The 10,283-nt window shown below is 42.1% G+C and overlaps 1 protein-coding gene across 3 annotated transcripts in view; it reads right to left on the bottom strand.

Annotated features, from left to right (window-relative positions):
- ADAMTS12 (ADAM metallopeptidase with thrombospondin type 1 motif 12) overlaps positions 1 to 10,283 on the bottom strand; it is a 367,651-nt gene that overhangs the window by 10,463 nt on the left and 346,905 nt on the right. The gene's annotated exons all lie outside the window — the stretch shown is intronic.

Genomic DNA, 10,283 nt, shown 5'->3' with positions numbered 1-10,283 from the left:
AATTTGAAAACTTGGGTGTTGTTGGTGGCCACATTTCCTGCCAAGTAGAATGAGTGAAAACCAGATGGCAGAAAAGGTGAATGGAATGAAGCATGTGCTTAGAGAGGAACGGGAATGAGGGAGGCATTGCCCATGGGATTTGCACCCTTGGTTCTAGCTAAAACTCCCAACCCAAACATTCATCTTTGCATCATGAGTATATGGAATGAAACCTATGGAGGGAGGTTGAATTGCAAGCAAAGCAGAATACAATTTCATATCTGGGTCGTGGTACCTCGGCCTGAACTAATTTTGATTTGGGGCTGGGCATTGGATGTGAGGAGAGGTGGAGCTACCAGAAGAGATGAACATTGGGTAAAAAGAGAAGTGGGAGGGAAAGACCCCAGTGGCATGGAGAGAATGTGGAATGGGGGTAGGGACAGGGCTGAGCATGGAAGCTGGGGAAGAAGCAGAGCAACAGCGGACCCAGCTCTGTGCCTAGCCGGACCAGGTCCTCTCAAGCCATTCTAACGATAAGTTTTCACTGCAATGTCATGATCGCCCACCTGGCTGCAGGAAGGAGATTCACTGGCCTGGGAAGGCAGTTTACATAAGATTCTTCAGGATGTAAGAAAATGTGCCTGAATTTACCACATATGCCCTTTTCTTAAATTATTTTTTGAGGTAAAATATATAAAACATAAAATATACAATTTAAACCATTTTTTTTGAGACAAGGTCTGGCTCTATCACCCAGACTGAAAGGCAGCGGCACAATCTCGGCTCACTGCAACCTCCCTCTCCTGGGTTCAAGTGATTCTCCTACCTCAGACTCCCAAGTAGCTGGGACTACAGGCGTGTGCCATCACACCTGGTGACTTTTTCCTCTGGCACACTTGCTAAGTCAACTGGAAGTTTAGCCATTTGTTTCCAGATTCCAATTTTACTTTTGATTTTTGGCAAGGGGGAGCTAAAGATAGATCAGTGTAATTTTACAGATTCCAAAATTGTATGAACCCATCTCTCTGCTCTTGTCTCCTGCCCCCATCTTTGTCCTTGTGGGTTTGTGCCATTTTTAGTGTTTTATCCCTTCTGCCTATTTAGTGGAGTTTTGAGAACAAAGGCAAATGTATATGTTCAATCCATAGCTTGTGTAGTTTCACTTAATAATAGATCATGGAGGTTATGAGTGATTCCAAAGGTTGGCCTGGTAGGTGTTAACCACTCTCTCATTATCCCTCCATTCTTTGCTATGCAAAATTGGTTAATTCCTGACACACAGCTCTTCTAAGGAACGTCAACCCAAGTCCACCCCCGATAGACTCACCTGGAACTCCTTCAGGGAGTTAAAGGAGAGACTTAAAAATGTTCTTTTACAATTTTGAATCTTCTAAGAGATTGTTTCCCTGAATGGGCCCAAACTTACAGCATTTTTATGACTTCACATTGTATCACATTTTCTCTTTTCGAGGTCATGTTTGCTTTGATTAGAGGTACTTATTTTGTTACACAGAGCTCTGAGATATTTATAAAGAGTATAGTCATGAAATATATCCAGGCAGCTGGGGCAAGGCCTGCCAGGAGTAAGCATGGCCTCTGCTCAGGCCCATGTGGCTGGAGGAGGCCACTGCTACCTTGATCTAATCTGCCATGATGTTAATAATGAATTTTGTGAAGCTCATGGCTAGACTAGGCACATAAATCTTGCTCAGAGGAGTGAATATTAGTTTGGTAACTATTTACTGGGTGCCAACAGATAAAAATTCTAGCAAAGGGGCAACTGTTAAGTAAATATGATCAATCAACTTGATGGAATATTACTGTAAAGAAAGGGTTAACATTAGTCCTGGTTCAGAGTACTTGGAGGAAAAAAATGACCTTGAAGTATGGTTTCCTTGGAAACTACAGAGTTAAGGTAAATGCAAAAGATGATGACTGTCTTGCCCACTAGGAAATTCCTGACTGTAGGACTGTTCCCTACTGGAGGCCTGTGAGTTGGCATGTGGCCTTGGGCATGTGCAACCAAAATAGTTTAAAATATTGGCAAGAAACTGAGGCTGAGGCTTGTGTCAGGGTGACCTGTGTGCATCTTGGCTCTGATTTCTTGCTACCCATACATACCACACTTGACAGACAAGGAAGCAAATGAAGTCGTACTCTTGGATAGTTGCTGAAATTGTATCCTTCGGTAGCAACCTCCTGCAGAGATGAGGCTGTTGTGCCTAATATAATTCCTGCTTGTATCCTTCTACACAGCTAAGTGAATTTGGTGTTAGAGTGAAGCCTATTGTGCCTCACATGTCTGACTGCCAATAGACTGCCAATTTGACACAGCATTAGAGTGGATCAATGGCTGTGCCGGTGCAACTGTGCAGCTATCAACAGCAAGAATTACAAACAGTGAAGCAACCTACAAATAGCTGGGGGCATTACGTTGGGCAAAATACTACATTCCCATGTGTGTTATAATTACAACCATCAAAACATACATGCACGGGAACAAGTTACTTTATAAAAATGTTAGTAGTTGTGGTGTTAGTGTATCAGACCATCTTGGCTCTCCTGTCTCCCAGCTCGTGGCCCTGGGATCTGTCCCAGCTGAGGTGGCAACCAACTTTCTGAAAGCACAACCCAGTGGTCTTCATCTCATGCCATGTGTATTAGCCTGGTTTCACACTGCTATAAAGACATACCTGAGACTGGGTAATTTATTAAGAAAAGAGGTTTAATTGACTCAGAGTTCCACAGGGCTGGGGAGGCCTCGGGAAACTTATAATCATGGTGGAAGGGAAGAGGCACATCTTACATGGCAGCAGGTGAGGGAGAGTGGTGAGTGAAGTGGGAAGAGCCCATTATAAAACCATCAGCTCTTGTGAGAAATCACTGACTATCATAAGAACAGTATGGGGGAAACTGACCCCCATGATCCACTCACCTGCCACTGGGTCTCTCCCTTGACAGGTGAGAATTACAATCTTAGATGAGATTTGGGTGGGGACACAGAGCCAAACCATATCACCATGTCTCATGCCTCCCTGCTTCTGATTGGGTTTTCTTGTTGCCAATGAGACATGAGACACAATGGGACTTGCTCAGTGCCCATATCTGGACAATTCAGAAGTATGGAGATATTAGCCCTCTAAAGTGAGACTCCACCAAAGGGAGATAGGAGCCAGTGGATAACTCTTCTTCTTTCCTACTCTTCCCTCCCTTCCTGGATAAACTGCCACAACACACAGTAGTTCACACAGTTTTTAGAAGACTTCCTGTAAGAGCCAGCAGTCAGTTGCTCCTGACACCAAGTGATGGTCAGTTAGGTAAGATAATCAGTCTAGTAACACACTACTTCATTTTTGACTCTCCTTCTTCTCCGCCTCCTTTCTCTTTTCTATCACCCCTGCTTCCCTGGCACTGAATTTCCTAATAAAGTGTTAACTTTTTTCTTGACACTCTATTTGAAAGAAAACCCAGGATAAGACAAGTTAGAATGATGGCAGACTCTGTCCATGAGAGAATTTTCTTTATTTTCTTTTTCTGAGATGGAGTCTTGCTCTGTCACCCAAGCTGGAGTGCAGTGGTACAATCTCGGCTCACTGCAACCTCCACCTCTTGGGTTCAAGTGATCCTCCTATCTCAGCCTCCTGAGTAGCTGGGATTACAGGCATGCACCACCATGCTTAATTTTTTTATTTTTAGAAGAGATGGGATTTCACCCTGTTGGCCAGGCTGGTCTCGAACTCCTGACCTCAGGTGATCCACCTGCTTCAGCCTCCCAAAGTGCTAGGAGTACAGGTGTGAGCCACCACACCTGGCCACAATTTTCTTTATTTTCAATATTGCTGATAGAGTGTTATTTATGCAATAAGCAAACTTAGGGAGAATAATACCTCTTTCCTTCATTTACAGTTTAATTATTTTGTTCCATCGAACAGGCTGGCCATCTGGCAAACTGATCTGTGGGCAGACAAGAGGCCTGAAACTCACTAAGTCTGACTATGCCTAAAGCTTTAGGACAGATGCCAACTCCTCTTTGCTCTAGGAAAAGCCAGAGAATCCAAGGTGCTGGGTGTAAAACAGATGTTTCTTAGGCTGTGTGCCCCTGGAATAACTTTGATATTTGATCTTTTCTCTTTTGAAAGTATTTGATATTTTCCCTTCTGAACTCAAGACCCACAGCAGCCATGGGTCAACTTTTAGCAGACTTAGAGGTATTCAGTGGCAGAAGAATATGAAAACCAAAGTATCCAGAAACACACTGTAAATCAATGAATGCACTGAATATTTACAGTGAGTATAGATTACTTTTGTAATCAAAAGAAAATGCCTGTTATTTTATTTTTATGTTTTTGCTTAAGTATAGTGGCAAGAAACCATTTTTTAAAAAAGCTAAAGTAGAATGAGGTTCCAAGATGGCTGAATAGGAGTAGCTCTGGTCTGCAGCTCTCAGCAAGATCGACACAAGACGAGTAATTTCTGCATTTCCAACTGAGGTACCTGGTTCATCTCACTGGGACTGGTTGGATAGTGGGTGCAGCTGTCCCTGCACCACGGATGGTGAGCTGAAGCAGGGCGAGGCGTTGCCTCACCCGGGAAGTGCAAGAGGTTGGGGGATTGCCCTTTCCTAGCCAAGGGAAGCCGTGACAGACTGTACCTGGAAAAATGGGATACTCCCACTCAAATACCGCACTTTTCCCAAGGTCTTAGCAACTGGCAGACAAGGAGATTCTCTCCCGTGCCTGGTTCAGCAGGTCCCACACCCACGGAGCCTTGCTCACTGCTAGCGCAGCAGTCTGAGATCAAATGGTGAGGTGACAACCTAGCTGGGGGAGGCATGTCCACCATTGCTGAGGCTTGAGTAGGTAAACAAAGTGGCCAGGAAGCTCGAACTGGGCAGAGCCCACCACAGCTCAGCGAGGCCTACTGCCTCTGTAGACTCCACCTCTGTGGGCAGGGCATAGCTGAACAAAAGGGAGCAGACAACTTCTGCAGACTTAAACATCCCTGTCTAAGAGCTCTGAAGAGAGCAGTGGTTCTCCCAGCACGGTGTTTGAGCTCTGAGAATGGACAGACTGCCTCAAGTGGGTCCCTGACTCCTGTGTAGCCTAACTGGAAGACACCTCCCAGTAGGGGCCGACAGACACCTCATATAGGCCACTGACCCTCTGGGACGAAGCTTCCAGGGGAAGGATCAGGCAGCAATATTTGCTGTTCTACAATATTTGCTGCTCTGAAGCCTCCGCTGGTGATACTCAGGCAAACAGGGTCTGGAATGGACCTCCAGCAAACTCCAACAGCCCTGCAGCTGAGGGATCTGACTGTTAGAAGGAAAACTAACAAACAGAAAGGAATAGCATCAACATCAACAAAAAGGACATCTACACCAAAACCCCATCTGTAGGTCATCAAAATCAAAGACCAAAAGTAGGTAAAACCACAAAGATGGGGAGAAACCAGAGCAGAAAAGGTGAAAATTCAAAAGCCAGAGTGCCTCTTCTCCTTCAAAGGATCATAGCTCCTCACCAGCAATGGAACAAAGCTGGATGGAGAATGACTTTGATGAGTTGACAGAAGTAGGCTTCGGAAGGTCAGTAATAACAACTTCTCTGAGCTAAAGAAGCATGTTCTAACCCGTCTCAAGGAAGCTAAAAATCTTGGACAAAAGGTTAGACGAATGGCTAACTAGAATAAACAGTGTAGAGAAGACCTTAAATGACCTGATGGAGCTGAAAACCACAGCATCAGAACTTCGTGATGCATGCACAAGCTTCAATAGCAGATTCAATCAGTGGAAGAAAAAGTATCAGTGATTGAAGATCAAATTAATGAAATAAAGTGAGAAGACAAGTTTAGAGATAAAGAGTAAAAATAAACAAACAAAGCCTCCAAGAAATATGGGACTATGTGAAAAGACCAAATCTACATTTGATTAGTGTACCTGAAAGTGAGGAGAAGAATGGAACCAAGTTGGAAAACACTCTTCAAGATATTATCCAGGAGAACTTCCCCAACCTAGCAAGGCAGGCCAACATTCAAATTCAGGAAATACAGAGAAAACCACAAAGATACTCCTCAAGAAGAGCAACCCTAAGACACATAATTGTCAGATTCACCAAGGCTGAAATGAAGGAAAAAATGTTAAGGGGAGCCAGAGACAAAGGTCGGGTTACACACAAAGGGAAGCCCATCAGACTAACAGTGGATCTCTCTGCAGAAACCCTACAAGAGAGAAGAGAGTGGGGGCCAATATTCAACATTCTTAAAGAAAAGAATTTTCAACCCAGAATTTCATATACAGCAAAACTAAGCTTCATAAGTGAAGGAGAAATAAAATCCTTTACAGACAAGCAAATGCTGAGAGATTTTGACACCACCAGGCCTGCCTTACAAGAGCTCCTGAAGGAAGCACTAAACATGGAAAGGAACAACCGATACCAGCCACTGCAAAAACATGCCAAATTGTAAAGACCATCAGTGCTAGGAAGAAACTGCATCAATTAACGGGCAAAATAACCAGCTAGCATCATAATGACAGGATCAAATTCACACATAACAATACTAACCTTAAATGTAAATGGGCTAAATGCCCCAATTAAAAGACACAGACTGGCAAATTGGATAAAGAGTCAAGACCCATCGGTGTGCTGTGCTATATACAGGAGACCCATCTCACATGCAGAGAAACACATAGGCTCAAAATAAAGGGATGGAGGAAGATCTACCAAGCAAATAGAAAGCAAAAAAAAAAGCAGGGGTTGCAATCCTAGTCTCTGATAAAACAGACTTTAAACCAACAAAGATCAAAAGAGACAAAGAAAGCCATTACATAATGGTAAAGGGACCAATTCAACGAGAAGAGCTAACTATCCTAAATATATATGCACCCAATACAGGAGCACTCAGATTCATAAAGCAAGTCCTTAGAGACCTACAAAGAGACTTAGACTCCCACACAATAATAATGGGAGACTTTAACACCCCACTATCAATATTAGACAGATCAAGGAGACAGAAGGTTAACAAGGATATCCAGGACTTGAATTCAGCTCTGCACCAAGCAGGCCTATTAGACATCTACAGAACTCTTCACCCCAAATCAACAGAAGATACATTCTTCTCAGCACCACATCACACTTATTCTAAAATTGACCACATAATTGGAAGTAAAGCACTCCTCAGCAGATGTAAAAGAACAGAAATCACAACAAACTGTCTCTCAGACCACAGTGCAATCAAATTAGAATTCAGGATTAAGAAACTCACTCAAAACCGCACAACCACATGGAAACTGAACAACCTGCTCCTGAATGACTACTGGGTACCTAATGAAATGAAGGCAGAAATAAAGACGTTCTTTGAAACCAATGAGAAAAAAGACACAACGTACCAGAATCTATGGGACACATTTAAAGCAGTGTGTAGAGGGAAATTTATAGCACTAAATGTCCACAAGAGAAAGCAGGAAAGATCTAAAATCGACACCCTAACATCACAATTAAAAGAACTAGAGAAGCGAGAGGAAACAAATTCAAAAGCTAGCAGAAGGCAAGAAATAACTAAGATCAGAGCAGAACTGAAGGAGACAGGGACAGAACAAACCCTTCAAAAAAAATCCATGAATCCAGGAGCTGGTTTTTTGAAAAGATCAACAAAATTGGTAGACCACTAGCAAGACTAATAAAGAAGAAAGGAGAGAAGAATCAAATACATGCAACAAAAAATGATGCAGGGGATGTCACCACCAATCCCACAGAAATACAAACTACCATCAGAGAATACTATAAACACCTCTGTGCAAATAAACTAGAAAACCCAGATAAAACGGATAAATTCTTGGACACATACACCCTTCCAATGCTAAACCAGGAAGAAGATGAATCTCTGAAGAGCCCAATAACAGACTCTGAAATTGAGGCAATAATTAACAGCCTACCAACCAAAAGAAGTCCAGGACCAGAAGGATTCACAGCCGAATTCTACCAGAGGTACAAAGAGGAGCTGGTACCATTTATTCTGAAAGTATTCCAATCAACAGGAAAAGAGGGAATCCTCCCTAACTCATTTTATGAGGCAGCATCATCCTGATACCAAAGCCTGGCAGAGACACAACAAAAAAAAGAGAATTTTAGACCAATATCCCTGATGAACATCAGTGCAAAAATCCTCAATAAAATACTGGCAAACTGAATCAAGCAGCACATCAAAAAGCTTATCCACCATGATCAAGTGGGCTTCATCCTTGGGATGCAAGGCTGGTTCAACCTATGCAAATCAATAAACGTAATCTATCACATAAAGAGAACCAACAACAAAAACCACATGATTATCTCAGTAGATGCAGAAAAGGCCTTCAACAAAATTCAACACCTCTTCATGCTAAAAGCTCTCAATAAACTAGGTACTGATGGAACGTATCTCAAAATAATAAGAGCTATTTATGACAAACCCACAGCCAATATCATACTGAATAGGCAAAAACTGGAAGCATTCCCTTTGAAAACTGGCACAAGACAGGGATGCCCTCTCTCACCACCCCTATTCGACATAGTGTTGTAAATTCTGGCCTGGGCAATCAGGCAAGAGAAAGAAATAAAGTGTATTCAATTAGGAAAAGAGGAAGTCAAATTGTCCCTGTTTGTAGATGACATGATTGTATATTAAGGAAAACCCATCATCTCAGCCCCAAATCTCCTTAAGCTGATAAGCAACTTCAGCAAAGTCTCAGGATACAAAATCAATGTGCAAAAATCACAAGCATTCCTGTACAGCAATAACAGACAAACAGAGGCCAAATCATGAGTGAACTCCCATTCACAATTCCTACAAAGAGAATAAAATACCTAGGAATCCAACTTACAAGGGATATGATGGACCTCTTCAAGGAGAACTACAAACCACTGCTCAATGAAATAAAAGGGGACACAAAAAAATGGAAGAATATTCCATGCTCATGGATAGGAAGAATCAATATTATGAAAATGGCCATATTGCCCAAGGTAATTTATAGATTCAATGCCATCCCCATCAAGCTACCAATGACTTTCTTCACATAATTGGAAAAAACTACTTTAAAGTTCATATGGAACCAAAAAAGAGCCTGCAGTGCCAAGTCAATCCTAAGCAAAAAGAACAAAGCTGGAGGCATCAGGCTACCTGACTTCAAATTATACTACAAGGCTACAGTAACCAAAACAGCATGGTACTGGTACTAAAACAGATATATAGACCAAAAGAACAGTACAGAGGCCTCAGAATAACACCACACATCTACAGCCATCTGATCTTTGACAAACCCGACAAAAACAAGAAATGGGGAAAGGAGTCCCTATTTAATAAATGGTGGTGGGAAAACTGGCTAGCCATATGTAGAAAGCTGAAACTGGATCCCTTCCTTACACCTTATACAAAAATTAATTCAAGATGGATTAAAGACTTAAATGTTAGACCTAAAACCATAAAAACCCTAGAAGAAAACCTAGGCAATACCATTCAGGACATAGGCATGGGCAAAGACTTCATGACTAAAACACCGAAAGCAATAGCAACAAAAGCCAAAATTGACAAATGGGATCTAATTAAACTAAGGAGCTTCTGCATGGCAAACAAAACTACCATCAGAGTGAACAGGCAATCTACAGAATGGGAGAAAATTTTTGCAATCTACCCATCTGACAAAGCGCTAATATCCAGAATCTGCAAAGAACTTAAAACAAGAAAACAAACAAGTAACCCCATCAAAAAGTGGGCAAAGGATATGAACAGACACTTCTCAAAAGAAGACATTTATGTAGCCAACAGACACATGAAAAAATGCTCATCATCACTGGTTATGAGAGAAATGCAAATCAAAACCACAATGAGATACCATCTCATGCCAGTTAGAATGGTGATCATTAAAAAGTCAAGAAACAACAGATGCTGGAGAGGATTTGGAGAAATAGGAATGCTTTTACGCTGTTGGTGGGAGTGTGAATTAGTTCAACCACTGTGGAAGACAGTGTGGTGATTCCTCAAGGATCTAGAACTAGAAATACCATTTGACCCAGCAATCCCATTACTGGGTATATTCCCAAAGAATTATAAATCATGCTACTATAAAGACACGTGCACATGTATGTTTATTGCGGCACTATTCACAATAGCAAAGACTTGGAACCAACCCAAATGTCCAACAATGATAGACCGGATTAAGAAAATGTGGCACATATACAGCCTGGAATACTATGCAGCCACAAAAAGGATGAGTTCATGTCCTTTGTAGGGACATGGATGAAGCTGGAAACCATCATTCTCAGCAAACTATTGCA

The sequence above is a fragment of the Symphalangus syndactylus genome, chromosome 16, assembly GCF_028878055.3.
Source record: "Symphalangus syndactylus isolate Jambi chromosome 16, NHGRI_mSymSyn1-v2.1_pri, whole genome shotgun sequence".
In the NCBI taxonomy this organism is placed as follows: Eukaryota; Metazoa; Chordata; class Mammalia; order Primates; family Hylobatidae; genus Symphalangus; species Symphalangus syndactylus.
The sequence above is the reverse complement of the archived record's forward strand: the minus strand, read 5'-3'. Positions and strand labels throughout refer to the sequence as shown.